Source organism: Rhinolophus sinicus, linkage group LG09 (genome assembly GCF_036562045.2).
Source record: "Rhinolophus sinicus isolate RSC01 linkage group LG09, ASM3656204v1, whole genome shotgun sequence".
Taxonomy (NCBI): Eukaryota; Metazoa; Chordata; class Mammalia; order Chiroptera; family Rhinolophidae; genus Rhinolophus; species Rhinolophus sinicus.
In genome coordinates, this window is record NC_133758.1 from 20,498,505 (window position 1) to 20,517,757 (window position 19,253).

At 50.6% G+C, this 19,253-nt stretch overlaps 1 protein-coding gene across 3 annotated transcripts in view; it reads left to right on the forward strand.

The window, feature by feature from the left end:
* The first annotated feature begins 1,491 nt into the window (after positions 1-1,491).
* ZBTB7C (zinc finger and BTB domain containing 7C) overlaps positions 1,492-19,253 on the forward strand; it is a 325,652-nt gene continuing 307,890 nt past the window's right edge. For all 3 annotated transcript variants that reach the window (XM_074340004.1, XM_019721283.2, XM_074340005.1), the window contains exon 1: positions 1,492-2,257. The gene's annotated coding sequence lies outside the window, so the exon portion shown is untranslated. The remainder of the gene's footprint in view (positions 2,258-19,253) is intronic.

The following is a 19,253-nucleotide window of genomic DNA, read 5'->3' on the forward strand; positions in this document are numbered from 1 at the left end:
AGTACTCCAAATGGCTGAAGACCCTATAATGAAAGGAAACTAGACAGACAACCTAATTTAGCAGGGAGAAAGACAACCTAATTTAGGAGGGCAGTGGCTCCCAGGACTGCTTAGAGCAAGGATATTATTTTGTCACTGAAAGCTCTAGCAACTTGGAGCCTGACACTCTGAATCTGAAAATGTCTTAGTTTCCGGGACAGACTTCTCTAGACTTATAGGCTCTTTTGAACGCTTTGGATAGGTGGTTGTTCAAACTGTTGAATGAATGACATTTACTTAAGCCAGGCCTCTCTGGAAAATGCACCACGAGTACACAACCCTACCCCCTTTCACGTGTGTGCCTAGCTTTGTGCTGTTAGCCCTATTCCAGGGTGTTTTTCCTGGTCTTCACTACTCACAATGGTGCCTTGTAATAGAGCAATTATTACACAAATGAACTGATAAAAACAATCTCAACGAGCAACACTGGGAAGAAGTGCTAAGTAAAAGGCCCACAAATGAATTTTTGTGAATTCTGTAAAGGATGTCATCGACTATATTCAATAGTAATAGACACTACTCATACAGCAGCAGCTCCACCGCCCTTTCATTAGTCGATGGCTAAATGGGGAACAGGAGGGAGGGATTCGCTCCCTTGCCTGTGCTGGGCGCTACGCGGCTCCGGTAAGCACAAGCCCCTGTAGGAGTTTGAGGATCGCAAACTTTCCTGCATCTGGGGGAGGAGTACCAGAGAGTACTGACTAGCTGACATCCGAGGGTACAGTCGCAGATGTCGTGCCAGGGCGGGCAAAAATTCCTACGTCTGTCGGGAGCGCCGAAGCGTGGGTTGCAAAAAGGTAGAGGGAAGAGCCAGCTCCTGTGTGCCCCAGCATGCTGGTGGCCAGAGCATCTGCCCGAGCGTTGCCTCGCCCGCGATCACTCACGCTGTCCCTCCCGGTCCGAGACCCCCTCCTCTTCCCTCGGATGGGCCCTTTGTGCTGTCCGTCACCGCTCCACGCTGCGCGTCCCACCGAGAGTTTCCCGCAAGTCAAGTGTTCCCGGGGGCGGGGCTTGGAAGGATAGGTGGAGCCAAGCCCACCCAAGGACCGCCCCTTGGTTGAGTGATTGGATGCTTCGGAAGGCCCCCCTTCTAGGCGGTCCAGGGGAGTGACCGGTGGCCAAGGGACGGTCCGTAGTGCGCAGGGTGCGGGATGCTGGGGACTCCCGCCTGCGAGGGGTACCCCGCGCCCCAGCGGCCTCTAGGGCCGGACTGCCCCCAAGGATTTGGGCGCCCTGAGATGCTGCAAGCCTGTGGTTTCACGTGTCGGAGAAGAGTCGTTCTGAGCTCGCTGGAATTCCGAGAGCATGTGGGAAACTTCTCGCCTCTACTCCTTGCTCCCTGCTTTCGGGTGGGAAAGCAGTTGCTGAGTTGTTTTATTTCCTCCCCTAATCGGGCTTTGTAAAAATAGCCGTGCGCCGGAGCCAAGTTCGTCCGCCCCGCTGCCCCGGGCCGGGTGTGAACCTAAAAATACCCAGCGGTCTGGAGCCTTGCTCCGGGTGCGAGCGGGTCCGGCCCGGCCGCAGAGGGCGTCAGGAGACCGGAGAAACGGCAGCCGCCTGGTCCCTCGTCTCGACCGGGGCTGTCCCTTTAAATCCTGGAGGAGGCAAAGAGAAAAAAGGAAAGAAAGAAAAAAGACACGGAGCCCCGAGCCGCCGGTGGCTCTTCCCGGCCCCCCACTCCGCCCCCTCGCCTGGGTCCTGCCCGCCGCCTGCCGCCTCCGCGGGTCCGGGGCGCCCCCCGCAGCGCCGCCCACCGCCACAGTTTCTGTCAAAATAGAAATTAAGCCGAGCCGAGGAGGCGGTTGAGCCGCAGCAAGTGCATGTGTGGCAGGGCGGGGAGGAGGGCGCAGGGGCGGGGGCGGGCGCGAGGGAGAGGCGACCGCAGACATCCGGGCCCTTCAGCCCAGTGCGCCCCCTGAGCGGGTGGCGCGGGCAGAACGAGCGCCGGGCGCGGGGCACGGGGCTGACAGCCGCGGCGCGGGAGGCGGGGCGCCAGGAGGGCGGGGGCGCGGCGCGGGGTGGGAGGAGCTGCCCGCGCGCCCGCCGCCGCCGCTCTGTTCCACACCCGCGGGCGCAGCCCCGCCACGAGACTCTGACAGCGCGCGGCCCGCGCTGCTCCGGCACACCGGGACTGACGGACCGCGGCGGCCACGGAGGACGCGAGGATCGCGGCCCGGCACCAAGTGCGGGAGGCGGGCTGGTCCGGCGGCTCCGGGCGGTGAGTAGCTTCGCGCGCCAGGCTCCAGCCCCAGCTGTGAGGGTCGCGGTCTCCCCGCACCTTGGCTGCTGCGGCGGGTCGGGGGGTCGCGGGGCTCCCGGAGGGTGGCTGTGCGTCGCCAACGCCGGAAAGCGGTATCCGGGGCTGTTGCTAGCAGGCCGGAGGTCCGCGCGCCCCGGGGCGCCGGCGTGGGCAGGGGTGCCCCCAGCGCGGCGGGCAGGAGGCGGGGGGTTGCGGTGGCTATTCAGGGGCTCCGTGCGGCAGCCATGCAACGGGAGGAGGCGGGAGGAGGGAAGGAGGAGGGGAGAGCCAGCGGAGAGCGAGCCAGCGAGCGGGCGCCGCGCCTCCTGGCTGGCACCGCGGCCCGGAGCGAAGTGGCGCGCGGGGCTGCAAGGGAACTTCTGCGGGCGCGTGCGGCCCAGGGCTCGGCGGCGCGTCCCGGCCCGGGGAGGGCGGGCCTGTCGGCAGCCACAGGTGGTTCCTGCCAAAAGTTTTACCGCGCTTCTGTCGGGAAGGCGCGGGAGAATTTTGGAGAGTGTCGGTTTCCTGAGACTCTGGCATCCGCATCTCACACTGTCTTATCTTGAACATTAGAAAAGGGGCTGGGGAGTCTGGGATCCCGCATCTCGCGTTGCGGCTCCAGGGTCTCGTGGCGGTCCCTCCCTGAGGTGGCGCCCTTGCGGGACCCTAATGCTACTGTCCAGTGGGGGAAGTTGTGGGAAATGGGCTCAAGCATGCGGTTCCTCGGTGCCTCGGGAAAGTGAAGCCGAGGCTAACCTGTCGTCCGCTCGGGGCAGCGCAGGGTCTCTTCCCAGGGACCGCGCGCACTTTTTTTGCTCCTGGTCCGCGCATCTCCCGCTCCTTTGAAAGCGAATTGTATACGGCCGCTGTGCTGCTTTGTTATTCGGGCTGGTTGTTTGATTTCATTAGGAGGAGGCTCAGGATGTACCAAAGAAAAGCGATGCTCTCAAGTCCTTTGAAACCTACCCAAGTCCAGGCGGCGAGGGTCCGGGGCGGAAGATGTGCTGTGGTCAGCGCTGGGAGAGAGGATCCGAGAAGTACAGTGGTTTGCCCCCACCCTATCCCCCTTTTTTTGGCCAGGTTGACGAATCCAGGGCAGCGAGGTTAGAATCACCCCGGTAGGTCCGTCCTGGGCTGAAAGAAAGGAATCATTTTCTTGGTTGTGGGTTTGATACCCGGCTGTTGCAAGTCGGCACAGAACTCCGTGCGAGCTGGAAACACTCAGTCGGTCATTCTGACTGGGCCTGCTTCCACTTCCTAGTCCCCCACCCCACAAGTACCTGAGCAGAAAGCGTGTCCTTTGCTTTAAAGAAGGTCACAGAATTTTGGAGCTGAAAGAGACCCGAGGTATTAGGAGTGCTAATTTTACAGATGAGCAAACTCCAGGCCCAAGGGAGGAAAGTGACATGCCACACTGGTTAGAGGCCTAGGGAGACTAGAATTGACATCAGCCTCCCAGGCCAGGGTGGAGAGAGTTCTCTCAGCAAAACCTTGAATGGCCTGAGGTCAGAAATGCCACCCCCACACCCAAACCCATCAAGGGCTCATTATCTGGTACTTTCTGTGTCCATGCTTGCCAATGAATGTGGTATACTTACAGTTCTCTGCGCTTGGCTTATAAACATCAGGACAGTCACTGCAGAGTTCAGTCTGACACTATCCCAACTTTCCTTGCTCCCTCCTCACCTCAAATTCCTCAGACTCCTTTTGTAACATAATGTGGCTTGATTAGCCAAGATGAGTTTGCAGCTTGTCTCACTGTGAAGCACCCACTTTCTGTAGAATGCCAGAACTCTGTTTTTCTGGTAATTAGGTTTTACAGATATTTTGAAAGGGAGCCCAATTCTGGATCAATTAACTTGGACACAATTGCTCTGCTGTTGTGGGTACCACATGAGAAAGATGAGCAATTATCTGGGGGTGTTGGAATAAATGTTGTTATGAGTATTTGACACAGCTATTAGACATCAATGAGTGGGTTTTCAGTAAATGTTTTTTATGCTGTGTTTTATTGAGCAAACAAAGTGTCTTAATTAAAAAGACCGGGGAGTTGGCCACTTAGATTTTAGCCACTTGTTTCTTACCACTGTGTATGGGTGGGAAGGATTTGAATGATAAACAGAATGATTGTTCAGAGAACTTTCTTCCCCCAAATCAAAACATTCTAGGGCAGTGCTTGTCATTCAGTGTATAATGTCGTGCTCAGTCCAGCAGAATCATATGAAATCAAAATAGGTCTGGGTGCGGTATGTGTCAATCTGTATTAGTCAGAAATGACTTGTAAGAGAGAAAGTTTTACTGCTTTCAAGGGCATCCAGTATCAAGAATTCAATGCTAATGCAATGTCACTGAGTATAATTCTTCCGCTCTTATGAACAGATAAGAATCAATGTCCCCATAGCTGTGCTTGGGCCTCCTATAGAAGAAACCAAGATCTGGTATCATCATGATACACAATGTTACATTTTGACAGTGCCTTTTCATTGCATGCGAATCTCATCAGCATCCCTAAGTGGTACATAGTTCAGTGATTTGTCCATCTTACAGATGGGGAAACTGAGGCAGAGAGCGGGGAGAGTGTTATTTCTGTAACTTCATTCAGTGTAGCTTGGGGTTTCTGGGCTGACCACGGAGTAAGAGGCCTCCTAAAAATATTGCCTATTGCTCTTCTCCAGAACCATACCTACAAAGGAGTATAGAGGCGTGGTGGGTTACAATTACATGTCATGGGGGGGGCCAGTCAATCTGATGGGAGCCTGAAGGACTTTGTTGCCCACCCCTCTGCTGTGGGTGAGTCGTTTTTTCCCCTCTTCTAGCAGGCTGTGGGAACTTGGGCGAAGAGGGACCAGCTGGCTGAGGCTGGGGTGGGGTGTGGGATCTGTGCCTGGGCAGGGCTGAAGGAGTCCAGGCTATTTATAATCTTTCCTCTCCTCCTGGGAAGAAGAGACTCAAGGGTCTGGAACCATCCCTGTTGCTGACTTCTCCCCCGGATGATTTCTCCCCCCGATGGCTGAGCCCCGCTGGAAAAAAACCTGCCGCCCAACTGCTTGATGGGTTTTGGAGTGAGCCCTGACAGGTGTGGTGGGTCCTGCCGTGCTTCTTGGAAGTTCAGTTGCTCCAGTGGATTTAGGATACATAGATTTCCTAGAGCCAGTGTGCACTTTTCCTCAGGCACTGATCCCCCTCCCCCATTTGCACAAAACAAGGGACACCCCAGAAACCTCACAGGGCAGAACTTAAAAACCTGCTAAAGTGGGGCTAATTGGATTTTCTGAATAATGACAACACTGATTTTTATGCAGGAGGAGATTCTGAAAGTGATACATTTGCTGCAGTTCTTCTGACCGTGCACTGTGGCATTTCTGTGTGGTGCTGGTTGAGGAGGTTTGAGGCACGTGTCCAAAGCTCTTTCCCTCGCTCCCCACCCCTACCCCAGACCAGTCCCTGATGGATCCCCTTGCCTTCCCAACTCTGCAAAGCAACACCAAAGTCTTTCTGTGTCTTTGAATAAATAGCATCTGCCACCCCACCGGGTACACCTTCATTGCTGAGGCCGGGCATAGTTGTTTCCTGGGTTGGTGGAGGGAGGAATGAGGGTGGGGGGCAAGGATGCAGGCAAGGCACTGAGCTTGTGTCTCTGTGTAGCCCCTTGGAGTGAATTAATACCCCTACCCAAACCATTGCAAATGCTCACAGCAGGTTTCACCAGGGAGAGAAGACTTAAGCGGTGGCCCTACATGGAGGGGTGCGCTCTGGGCAGCTCTTGCCCAAGGGTGGTGCCCTGTGAGCCTGGCACAGGCTTTACGTGCTGGAGCTTTTGAGGGCAGGGCTTGTATGTTGCTCATTTTCACGTCTTCAGCACCCAGCCCAAGGTCTGGGCACAGACAATGTTTGCTGAACGGACGGCAGTCAGCTTGGTTTCCTGATTGGCGTCAGCGGTGCTCCTTGGCACTATGAAGGGGTATCCGGAGGGTAAGGCCATGGAAGCAGAATGGGGATGAGAAGAGAGGGGTCCATAGGCATTTTGAGAGCCCTGGGACAAGCGGATTGGCCAGTCCACACCACCAGAGATGCTGGGAGGACCCAGTCACGGAGTCCACGGGCAGTGATAAAGTTCTTTTCCGTGGGCTCTCACGGCACAGTCCAGCCTCGCAGAGCATGCAGAGCGAGTTTCCTTTAGTGAGGCAGGGGCCACTCCTTTTCTTACCCTCCTGGGGGCACTCCCAGGGCTGGCCCCTGCCTGCCTCTCTGCCACCCCTCCGCTCCCTGTACTCGACCCTCTCGGATCTTTTAGTTCCTTGAACACACCAAGCTCCTGTGTTTCTCGGGGGCTATCTTCCTTGTCCAGAAAGCCCTTCTCTCAGCATCTCCCAGCTGGCGTCTCCTCATCATCTAGGTCTCAATTGAAACAGCACCCTGTAATATATTCTTCGTAGCACCCAACTCCATTGGGGATAAAATCTGGATTTTCTTTTTATTTATTGCTTGTCTCTCCCACTAGAATGTAAGCTCTATGAGGGCAGGGACCTTGCCTGTTTTGCCCCCCCCCCCATTGTATCCTCAACACTAGAACAGTGCCTGGCATGCCGAAGTGCCCAAGGAAATAGTTGGTGAGTGGCTATGCCAGTGAGTGCTAGGGGGTGTATGAAGATGGGGGCACTGCCCTCAGGATCACTGCAGCCTAGAGGCAGGGCTAGAGCTTGTTCATACAGACTCTGATACGTAGCAGGAAGGGAATGTGGTGTTCAAGAGGTACAGCCCGGGGGGTCACAGGCCGTGTTAGCCCTGATTCCACAATGCTGGTGGGCTTAGGCAGAGGGATCTTCTTTCCAGTGTGATATTAGGAGTTGGGGAGCTCTGGCAGCTGACCCCCCTCCAGGGCTGAAGTTCCTCTAGCATGCTTGGCCTCTCTCTCTCTCTCTCTCTCTCTCTCTCTCTCTCTCTCTCTCTGCATTTATTTACTTCTTTGGTGAGCGAGAGTTCCAAGCATAATGCCATCCTTGGAGAGTCAGGAATGTTGTGTTTTTCCACCAGCTCCATTCATTCGCAGCATCCTCAGCACAGCTGTGGACAGCTGGCTGCCAGCGTGGATGCAGGGAGGGTTTCTCTCCAGGGCCAAGGGGTACACTCAGCCCTGCAGGAATGGGGAATTTCATTTGTTTCACACCCTGCTGATTTCCAAACCCCACTGAAATGGTGCCTGTAAAAACAGATTCATGAGGAAATTAAAAAACTATTAGCATCCCGTTTACTGCTTACTTTCTGATTGTAAAAGCATTCAGAGTCACAATAGAAAATTTGGAAAATACGGAAAGGTGTAAAATTAAAACAAAAAACTGCTACGACATCCTAATTTTGCTGTATTTCCTTTCAGCCTTTTTTCTGTACCCACTAACACGTACACACGTGTGCACACACACGTATACACATCGCACACATGTAAATATAATTAGGATTAAACATTTTCTAAAACTTTTAAAACCTGTGCCATCTTTCAATAAACCGAAAGTTGTGTTTTTTTTTCCCCTCTGAGAGTCTGAGACATTCTTACTATGAATCACTGATATTTGGAAGAAAATGTGTTTTCCACTGTCTCCTTGCTGGCTGAGATTTCAGTGAGCTTTACCTTCTGTAGTTTGAATGAAGAAAACAGGCTCCCCACCCCCTTCCCCCCGCAACACATCAGGATGTACATAGAATCATACTCCTCACCTCTCTCCATCACTGGTATATGGTGTGGCAAGCTGTCCCCTCACTGAGCATTCTATCACATTTACCAGAGCCGTCATGTTCTTTAGAGACAGATTTTAATGGATGCGTGGTGTTCCTTCAAGTAATGTATCATAGTTTATTTAACCATTACAGAAAAACCTCCAGGGCCCATTAACTAATTATTTCTTGACCTAAAAATAAGAACAGCAGGAGACTCTCCAGAAATATGGATTAGTGTTTAGGGCATCACCGTTTGGGGACAATCTTGGCTCCTTCAGGAGACCGGGGACTTTGTCGCTGTCACTTCAGTGCCCAGGGCTTAGAAGAATGCCCAGCATGCAGTATTAGGGGCTCGGGAAATATTTTGCTAAATGAATGAAATGCAGAATCCTTCTCGCGCGAGCATGTGTGTGTGTGTGTGTGTGGGGGGGCATCGAGGCTCTGATTAAGCTCATTGACGTCAAGGCCTCTTTTGGGAGTGCATTTGGCTGGGGAGCAGGCACAGGGCTCTGGAGGTGAAGGGGTGGGGACGATCATTATGTCCTGGGCAGCAGAGCAGGAAACAGCAACATGGAAAAGCAGTTCTCTGACTTAATAGTTTCCTGGGGTGTCAGAGGAGGTGAGGTTTTGGTAGAGTCTTGACATAGGGACTAGAGGTGCTTACCTCCCTGAGACAGGAACTAGAGAGCCTCCAGGCAGGGGGAGTTGGTTGTGGAGCCTCCTGGTCAAGAGAGTGAGGACCGGTTTGCCAGCCAGGACAAGGGGATGCAGCCCAACCCAGGGATGGCAAGAGATGGGGACCCTTCACACTGGAGCTCCTCAGGATCCCAGAGCCTAGTCCCTGGGGAGGATGGGTCCTTGGAGACCACAGGCGCCACCTGTCTCCCGGCAGGCATCGTCCCCAGGCTGCCGATGAGGAAACAGAGGCGTCGAGAAGATAAGGGATGATGAGCACGTTTGATAGCTGATCACACCTGAGTCCTACTTTTCTGGGGGACTTTTCTGCGGTCCCCTTGGGCGTATTACTCAACCTCTCTAAGCTTCAGTGTCCTCATCTAGAAAACGGTGAACACTAACCTCATAGGGTGGTTGGGAAAATGAGATGAGGCACCACACACAGCACCCAGCACAGCTCCTAACAAAGGATGGAGAGTCCATGCATGAAGCCACTATCATTGATGTGTTTTGTGAATTTCTCTTCCTATCCTGAAGAGACAGGTGAGAGGACACCCAGGTTCGGTGCTGAAAGTCAACAGCTAAGATTTTGTTTTCTTCCTCCTCCTCCCCACGCTACCACCGTACTTCCTTCCAGTCTGCAGAGGGATGACGGCAGAGGGATGACGGCAGAGGGATGACGGATGGGACGCCACTGCTCGAGGCGTGGGGGTGCCGGAGTCCCTCTCTCCTTTGCTGCCTCCCATGGGAGGAGAGATACACTTCTTAAAATCATCCTGAGGCGTCAGAGTCTCAATCTAGATGGCACTGGCAGGGGCACGCTGTTTACTGTGCTCCTGGGCCTGGTTGGTCTTTAAAGAATATCTGGCCATGCAGAGAAGGGGACATGGGACAGGTCAGCTTTGCTGAATTGAATTTTTGGAAACAGAGTTTTTGGGAACTGAATGGGTAAGCAGCATATGACCTGGAAGAGAAAAACCTAGTGAAAACGTAATGTGAGCCATCCATGTAATTTAAAATGTTCTAGTAGCCACATTAAAAACAAATAAATAAAAAGAAATGGGGTAAAATGATTTTTAGTAAGGAATGTTATTTAACCCAGTATATCCAAAATATTATCATTTCAACACGTGACACTAGTCACATTTAAGTGCTCAGTAGCCCCCTGGGGGAAGTGCAGTGAGCCAGGGGCACAGGTCAGGAGGGCTAGTCCGGGGGAGGCTGGCGGTGTTTGGGGGGCTCTGCCTGGCATGGGAAGGCAGCTGGGCCTCTGGAAGGGGATGTTTCAAAAGCAAGCAAATTAGGGAAGAAGCAAAGGATTGTAGGACCTACCTGACTTTTGTCCTGGCCCGTTGGTGGGCTAATTGTGTATTCCTGAGGGAGCCATTCCACTTTTATAGGCCTCAGTTTCCCCATCTGCAAAATGTGGTTGAAACATCTCTAAAAGCCCTGCTGGCTCTTGCGTTCTCTAATTCCTGAGTTGAAGACATGGAAAGCAAATCTACCACTTCCTAAGCTTAAAGAGGGTGGAGGTGGGGTGGGAAAGAAAGACGGGCAAGAGACGACTGCTGGGCCGCTCATTTGAAAGCACCTCTTTAGAAAGTTCCATCAGGACAACTTAGGGTGACATGTAAGCCTCCCTAAGAATGGACAACATTCAGTCACCACCATTAAGTTGCCTTTACTTAAAAGTATATTTTGAGGATGGGGTGTGCAGGCACTAAGTATCAGTTTGAAAAAGTGACATGATTTTGTTGTTTTGAAATCCTGGAGCTTCCTCTTGTTCCTGGGACATCCCAGATGGTGGTGAACGGCAGCCATACAAGAAGGGAGGGCCCCTCAGGAAATATTAGAACAAAAAAGGAAAAATGTCAGCTCTGTCATAAATGGGCACTTGGCCTGTCCAGAGAGGATGTGGGAAGAGGGAGGAAAAAAGCAGCAGGTGTGTTGGGAGGGAAGGGTGTGTCTGCGAATGTATTTTAAGCTCCTAGAGTCAGAGGCTGTGGTTTTATTGCACTCTGGTGAGGAGGGATTTGAGGCTTTTATCTCCCTGCCACAGATTGGGGGGGGGGGTGTAAGGGGGGGGAACTCTCTCCTTTTCAAGGAGTAGCTCTTCTTTTAAAGTTACATTGTCACCAAGTAGCTGTGTCTACCTGAGGACCGCCACCTCCTATAGGAAAGCACCTGTGTGCTCTAGAGCGCTGCCATTCACGAGCGAGGAAACTGGGGGCCAGAGGGGCCTCACTGCTCTCTGGGGTCCCCCAGAAAGGCAGCGGAGCAGCCATGCCAGAGCCCACAGTAGCCACCGCATCCTTTCTGCCACACTGGGAGTCGCCTTGGCTTTTGTCTCCTGCACAGGGAACAGATGACTCAAGCAGGTTGCCTTGAACCATTTTTAGATGAGGATTTCTCTTCTGTTTTCTGAAACTAGATTTTTTATTACTTTCCCACACATTGTTTGCTTTGAATTTTTAATTTAATTTTTTTTCAAATAGGTCAATACTTACACGGTTTAAAATTCAAAAGGTACAAAAGGGCATTCAGAGTGAAACATCTTTCTCTCACCCCAGCTCTTAGTTCCTTTACCCCGAGGCTACCACTGTCCTGGTTCCTTCAGTTTAAAGATATTTTAAGCATATACAGGGACCTGTGTATATGAGCATATACGTGTGCGTGTGTATTGTCACTTCTTCCTTTTTACCTACATGGAAGCATATCATACATATTATATTTCATTTTCTGCAGAACAGTATGTCATGGAGATACCTGACAATAAAGAATGTCACTCCTTTTTGTTCGTTTGTTTTGGCTACTTGGATTCCATTGTAAGGCTATACCTTGACTGACCTAACCAGTCCATTACAGAGGGATATTTTGGTTGTTTCCAGTCTTTTGCTTATACAATACCCTTTGTTTTTACCCAGTGATTTATTTTATTTTTGTAATAAAAGCAATCCTTGAGTTTACTGAATACAGGCAAATTGATAGCATGCTAAGCTTGCTGATTTATTGTCTGCAAGATCCTTCAAAGAATAAAATTGCTTAATTGTTTAAGGATTAAGAGTAGAATAAATAATTTTTGCATTGAATTTCATGGAACATGAATCAGACAGTCAACATTTATTTATGAAACCAGTGTTTCTTGAGTTGCTACTATGTGCTGGGCCCTGGGTGCGGCTGGGCCAGGCAGTGAGGGTGGGGGGTGTGCAGGCGGGTGCTGACCTTCTGGGCATGGACTTTGGGGCGGGGGGAAGGAGGTTTTGATAGATGAGAACAGTCACAGCAGCATCAGGGCAGCCTTGTAGGAGCAGAGAAGCCACACGAGTGCTGAGCACTGTCACTTGGGGGTGGGGGACGGGTGTGGGGGGCTCTGGGCTGTGTGAGCAGCAAGGTTTCCTGCCCACAGCTCACGGCATCATGTCCTTGGTCCCTCTGAGCTGCCCCTTTCAATCACCGCCCTCTGCAGGGTCCTCCAAAGGGCCATGACTGCGACCATGGCTCAGCCAGGCAGACTCTGTGTGTCCTTGGTATGTTACTTCTGACCTTGAGGGGCTTTGAAACCCCTCTTTATCCCAGGGAAAGGGAGCTGACTTCAGTCTGGAGAGCAAGGCTCTTCCTCGGGTCAGTCGCTTCTCACTGAATGGGCGGTGATGGCAGAGCAGCCCCGTGGCCAGAGGGGGCTGTGGTCAGTGGGGAGAAATTGACCCCACAATGTCAAAGGAGACGCCCTTGACCCTCCTGACCTGGAGATTCCTGGGCTGTGCCTGTGTGTACGCGGCCCTGTGTTCCCCTCCCAGATGGAGGGGCGTCTGCTTCTTAGGAATGCTGGCCCCAGCCCTGGCAGCTTGACCTCCTGGGGCCTTCAGGAAGGAGCTTTCAGGAAGGAGCCCACAGGGTGAGTGTGGACCTTCATCGGTGGGCTCGAAGGCAGCAACCTACAGTTGCCGGAGATTGTAGATCTGCCCAATGAAATTAGCTGTCACAAAGCATCTTGGCTGCTTCTGTGTGTGTGCAAGGAGGGAGGTAGGATTGCACAGAGCACAGGACGTGTGCTGGAGCCCCCACTGTGTCTTCAGTGCTGGGCTACATTCTGCAGGGGATCAGACAACGTCCAAGACATGGTCTTGGCCTCAAGGATTTAAATGTCTGGTTGGGAAGACGATGATGTTTGCAAGACATAGGCCAGCCTTCCGCTGAAGGGGTGAGTGAGGTTGTATAAGGGGCATAAGCCTTGAAAGGAAAGAGAGGTTAGGTACCTGGATCGGCAGGATGCAAGACTTGAGATGGACCTCCGGAAGGGAGGGTGGTAGGAGGGTGAGAAGTGACGTCCACACAGCAACTGCTGCATGGCAGGCACTGCCCAGCTGTGGTGGACCCGTTACTTCTCACCGCAGCTGTCAGCCAGCCGATAGCGCTCCCACTGAGCCCAGGAAGAACTGGGCTTGGAATGTTTAGGTTAACCTGCTTCGGGTGGCGTGGCGGCCAGGACGTGGCAGAGCCCAGATTCCCGAGCCCACGCACTTTCCTCCACACTGAAATTGACACAGAGGTTCCTAGAGATTATTCAGGGAGGAAGGAATGGCGGGGGGGACCAACACACCTGTGTCATTCTCAGGAAGAAGTTGTCCCCTGAGCAGAAAATCGCAGGCAGGAAGCAGGAGGAAACACATTGGGTTAAGGGGGTCGGGCTTGGAGAAGTAATTGCAGCAAATCTTAAGTCTCAGGCTGATTATCCCCTCTGTCCAGGTTAGTTCTGTTTTTTTGGGTTTTTTCCCCTGCCTGATTTAGCTCAACTCCGGCATGCTTCAAGATATGTCATCATGTCCATATCAGCATTAAACAATAAAAGTTTAGGAAGAGATAAAACACTTAATACCAGTTATTAAAACCATGGATTTTAGTTCACAACCAAACTGAGGTGATTTTTATTCATTACCCCGTATCTCTTTCCTGTGGCATCTTAGGAAATAAATTGCTTTTGGAGCCACTTAAAGCACTGTTGTAAACATGCAACTACCAGCGCGAAGGAGTATCAGGACACTAAAAATCTGGTATGAAGACCTCCCAGAGATAGGCATTTACCTTTTTTTTTTTTTTAAAAGAAAAAAACAATTCTGTAGATGGATGGTTCTTTTTAAAAAATTAAATGTATTGGGGTAACATTGGTTAATAACATGATATTACAACTTTATAATACATCTGTGTACTCTTGTGTCTGGTCTCCTTCTGTCACCTTATATTTGACCCCCTTTACCCTCTTCATCTTCCCCCCTCTCCCCTTCTGGACGATTCAACTTCTGTGAGAGCCGGGTGACTTGCTAAGGATCCTGTGGTTCATGGTCAAGGAGGAGAATTCCTCTTTCATTGTCTGTCCTCTGTGTTGTCGGGGCTGGTGAATGGACAGGACCAGAGGAAAGGATTTGAGGGCTTAGTAAACCCTGTGTCATGGTCAGGCTCCAAGGACTCCATTCCAAGGCCTACGTTTGCTAAGGGGATTTATGTCCATCTTTGTAATCTCGGGGTTTCGCTGTCTTCGTACTAACTTACAAATAAATACAAACCACTTGAACGGGAAAGCCCACCTGTTATTTTTCTGGCTGGCTGTAGCCCTTGGGAACCTGTGCATTAATGAAGTATTAGTGGATCGAATCTCACCTGATGAGGTTAGGTCCCTCTCAGGCATCTTGCCTTAACTCATTTTTTTTTTTTTTTAAGGCGGGCACAGCTCCCAGTGGCCCATGTGGAGATCGAACCGGCAACCTTGGTGTTCTTAGCACCACGCTCTAACCAATTGAGCTAACCGGCCACCCCTTGCCTTAACTCTTGTAGAGGATAGATTGCTCCCGCAGAGAAGGGAAAATGCCTCCTATTTCTGGTTTAGTTCTGATGTTAGATGTGCTTGTGCACATTTTGCAAATCATCTCCTAACTCAGATTTCAGCTAGCTTCCAGGAACTCAGAAATCGTGCTCACATGCTGGGTGGTGTAGATGAGAAAGCAGAGGGCAAAATTCCAGTCACTCTCCTTGCCAGCCATTGGAAAACGGATGAGTGTGTGTTTGCTTTTGTCTACCTGGAGCCCTGGCTGTTTTTTCCTAAACTGCTTTGTGAGGGGAATGGGGGTGGAGAGAAAGGTGGTGAAAGTGAATTATTTGATAAAATAGTATTTCTGCTAACATTATACAAAACTAAACCATGCTGTATTCTACCTCTGTTGCTTTGCCAGAAATTCCTCATGACAGATTCTGATGCACCAGATTGAGCCACCTCACTGAACGTCCCCTATTTGCAGAAGTCATTAAAAGCCATTGTTTAACTAAAGGCTTTTCTTTTCCTTCCTTACAATTTTCAAGACCCTGCATTTGTACAGACCTGACTCAGCAACATTCTATTTTCGGAATTTTGTTTCCTCTTCTCAGATTCTGAGCTGCGGTTCCTTAGTTCTCTGCTCTTTGCTCAGGAATGTCTGTTACCTAGATTTTGGCTGCAGGTCTGAAGTAGTCTTGCCTCAAAAGGATACATCTTTGTACCGGGACTCTGTCCCAGCCTCTGGGTGCCTGGGTGACCTAGTTCCCCTCCCTGCCTGCCTTATGCACAAACTAACATTTGCCAGAGTGGTAAAGTGTTTGAGTAGAACACACACACACACACACACACACACACACACACACACACACCCTCTCTCTTTCTCTCTCTCTCAATCTTTCCCTCTCTTTATCCCCCCTTATATGGGATCATAGCTGGAAAGCACCCAGCATAGTGTGTGTCGCAGAGCCCAGAACTCAATAAATATTATCGACAACTACTACTATTATAATTATCCTGTTCAAAAGGGAACTATAGCCCCCAGTCCCTTTGTGGTCCCGCTTGAGAATCGGGAAGCTCTCTTAGCCTAGTGACCCATTCTGGTTTTTTTTTTTATTTTTTTATTTTTATGCTCCATCCTTCATGCACATAGCACATTAAGAGTCTGTTCATTCTTGGGATGTGTGCGAAATCCCAATTCCTGTCAGGAGAATTTATGTGTGGTTTTAGAGGGGATAATCGACCAGTTAGTATGTGCGTGCTGATTTTATACACAGACGCCGAGCCATTTACAGCGCACATTATAACATCTTCAGTCTCTGCCAAGGATGTATATTTCTTAGCCCCGTGCATTTGCATATTATGGGTTCATAATTCCAAATAGCTGTAAAGATCTCCACAGAAAAATGTAGTCACTGTACTTGGAGGTTCTAAATCTCAATGTAGGAGTCGATCCTGGCTAATTCTTCCTCCTGCTAATCTACCAGCCCTATAATTTTTACACACGCACACCTTTGACTTTGCCCTACTTCTAAGCAACGATTTAATAGCTGGGAACTGAGTTACGTTGCCTATTCCCCAGACGTCATTACCTTTCCAAACTATGTTATACACACGCACAATGTATTATACGGTGGTCTTATTACAGATGATTAAAAAGAAAAGATTTGTCAAAATAAGTGAACCTGCTGCATCTGGTCTTTCCCTGGCTTGGGTCCCTCGCTTCCACGCTCTACTACTTTCACCCCCTCCCGCCCCCCAGACATACACACCAGCTTTAGCCTCTGGCTTAGCTGAGCTCTGACGAGGCAGAGAGCGCTTCAGAAATTGCTCTTTCAAGCTAACGTCTCCAGAAAATCTAGTTACCCACACCCCACCCTCTAATCAATCATTAGAGAACTTGCCATTGGCTGTACTTGATTTGACCAAACAAAATAGGAAGAAAAGAAACTTAGGTGTTTGTAAGGTCTTCCAGGTAGAAGGCACCTAAAAACAGTCACATGGAGATTTTCTTTTGGAAGTTCAGAAAAAAACGAATGCCAAGGTGAAGTCTATTCTGCCCCATTTCAGTGCAGGGACAATACACTGAAGGAAGCAGTGTAGGCAGACCGTAGACGTCTTCAAATGTGGTGGGTGCAATGGAAATACTGCAGAAATCCACCATTACATGGCTAATGTGGGGGTCGCTGGGCCGTGGAACTAACTGGCCAGGGCTCGGCAGGGGTTCCAGTGGCTTCTTGATCGTGTGGTCTGCTTTGCTCTTTTGATGCTCGATCAGAAAATGAATGCAAAGAGCGCCCTGAAGGTTGGGAACCATCCGTCCTTTAGGGTACCTCGGAGGGTCCCAGACTCCTGAAGGCAAAGGAACAGCATTTTCCAGCTGCTGAAGTGGCTGTGACTCAGACGCCTGAGGCAGTGGTTATCTCGGGCCCCTTGGGTTCTGCTGTTGTGTCTTACTTTTGCTAAGGTGCAGAAGATCCCGTCCTGTGTGTGTTCATCTCAAAGGTGTCCTGACCAAAGCTTCCTGTTTTGATTCAGAGCTTAACTGCAGAAGAAGCAAATGCACATTTTACATTTAAAGTAATTCTTTTTTAAAAAACATTTTAAACAGCTTTATTGAGATGATTTACATGCCATAGAACTCACTTTGTTTTAGGTTTACAATTCAATGATTACTGTTATTTTTATAACAACCTACGTGTTGAATTAATATATGTCAGGGAAAGGGGGGGGATGGTGTTAGTGAGGCAGACCTTGGAAAGAGCTGGGAAAGGGAAAGGAATGCTTTAGTCCATGCAGGTTCAGGCTCTCATTTCACCTTTCCTGCAGGAGGAAGCCACATGGGCAGGAGGTGTGGCCGTCACAGCAGTGGGCCCAGGGGTGAGGCAGAGAACCCTGGGCAGGGCCCCTCCTGGCTCCGCTTGGGCTCCACCCTGGCAGGTGGGGCTCTTCAGCACTTGGGCAGTAACCGTTCCTGCCTAGTCACTGACAGTTCACCGATGCCAAGGTACTGTCACAGCAAAAGCGTCTTCATTCGCACATTGCGCCCACACCATTTCCGGTTCTCCCTGACACGCTGTGCTCACGTGGATTTCTGAGGCAGTCCAGGTCACTTCCCCTATATACACAACACCGAATGGTGTCCCCAGGGCTCAGTCGGTGATCTGGGACACGTCGCGGTCAGCTGTTCAGCCGGGACCAGGTCCTGGTATCCTGAGTGTCCAGGTCAGTGGATGGGCTTCTCTCGGCACCGTCCCTGGCCTGAGTGGGCATGAGGGACGGGGGAGGAAAGGCAAGGGAAGGTCATCGAAGACCCTGTATCTCTCCGTGGGTTTCTGGCGTGCCGGCCCCAGAGCTATGGTTTGCTATTTTAAGTATCCTCAGTGAGGACACGGCACTGTCCCAGTGTGTTTGTTAAGCAGCTCTCATCCTCCAGCAACCCTAAAAGGAGCAGGTATCACATGGAGAGCCCCCTCCGTAGACCTTTATTCCAGAAGCAGCAGTCCTTCGAGTCTACCTGGCAACTCCAAGCAAGGAATTAGGCCGCACAGAGAAACACAGTCATAGCTTATGCTTGGACTGAGGTGCAGAAACCACTATTTTAAATCCTGGTTGCATTCTGTTGGTGTGTGTGTGTGTGTGTGTGTGTGTGTGTGTGTGTGTGTGTGTGTGTGTGTATGTGTGTGTGTGTTAAAAGAAAGTTCTGAAAAAATTATATTTTGGGATAAAAAGAGCACTTCATCTTGAAGAATTCAGAGCTTGAGAAAAAAGTTAGTGAAGAAACCAACTGCATGTAGATCCAAGTCCTGCTCAGACCCCCACGTGTGGTGGGGAGGGAAGCTCTCGTGCTTTCAAAGGGGCACAGTCCTTCTCTCTGATTCCAGGGCCCATCGCAGGGGGAATTCACCCTGCTGGGAGGCTGACTTAGAAGGCCTTTCCTTTCAGCCTTTGCCAGCTGGTATGGAGCAGAAAGCCAACGAATGGGGCAGAAAGCCAAGCTCTCCCATGTGCTGAGAGCCAGATGGGGAGAAGTAGGTAGATAGTAAAACAGTGGCGGTTACAGCCAGGACAGTTGAATGCTTGAGCCGGCAGGACCTGGATGAGCCAAGAAGCCTGGACTGTGTTAGAGCAGGATTCTGTAAATGGGGCCCCAGGACCAGCAAGTTCAGCATCTCCTGGGAACTTGTGAGAAACGCACATCATCGGGCCCACCCCACGGAGACCACCTGAATCAGAAAGTGTAGGGGTGGGCCCAGCAATCTGTAGTTTTCAGAGCCTTCCGAGAGGTTCTGATGAACTCTATAACGTTTGAGAACCACAGCGATAGAAAGAAGGAGGGTGATGTTAAGCCATGACTGATCCATGATAGCCTAGGGTCCGGAGACTGATTGTGTGTTGTTTTTGTGAATAGGGTCATTTGTTAAGTCACGTCTGCTTAATTTAACAGATTTTAAGACCCTATAGAATAGTTGACTGAATTGCATATCAAAAATTTGATGAATTGGACATTATACTTTGTATTATGTTAAGCCAACAATATGTCCATGCCTTTCTAATAAAATTTAGTTACACGTGCTTCAAAACACAAAAACGCAAAAGACCAATGCTCAGAGCACAAAAGAGGTCTTGAGAATCAAACTGACTGGCTTTGGCTATCTAGCTCTGCCACTTACCCTGGGAAGCTGAGCGTATTACTAATAATTTTGGAGCCTCTTTTTCCTTGTCGAGTAAGACCAGGGTAAAAATTCCCCACTTTATGGAACTCTTGAGAGTAAAGGAGACTGA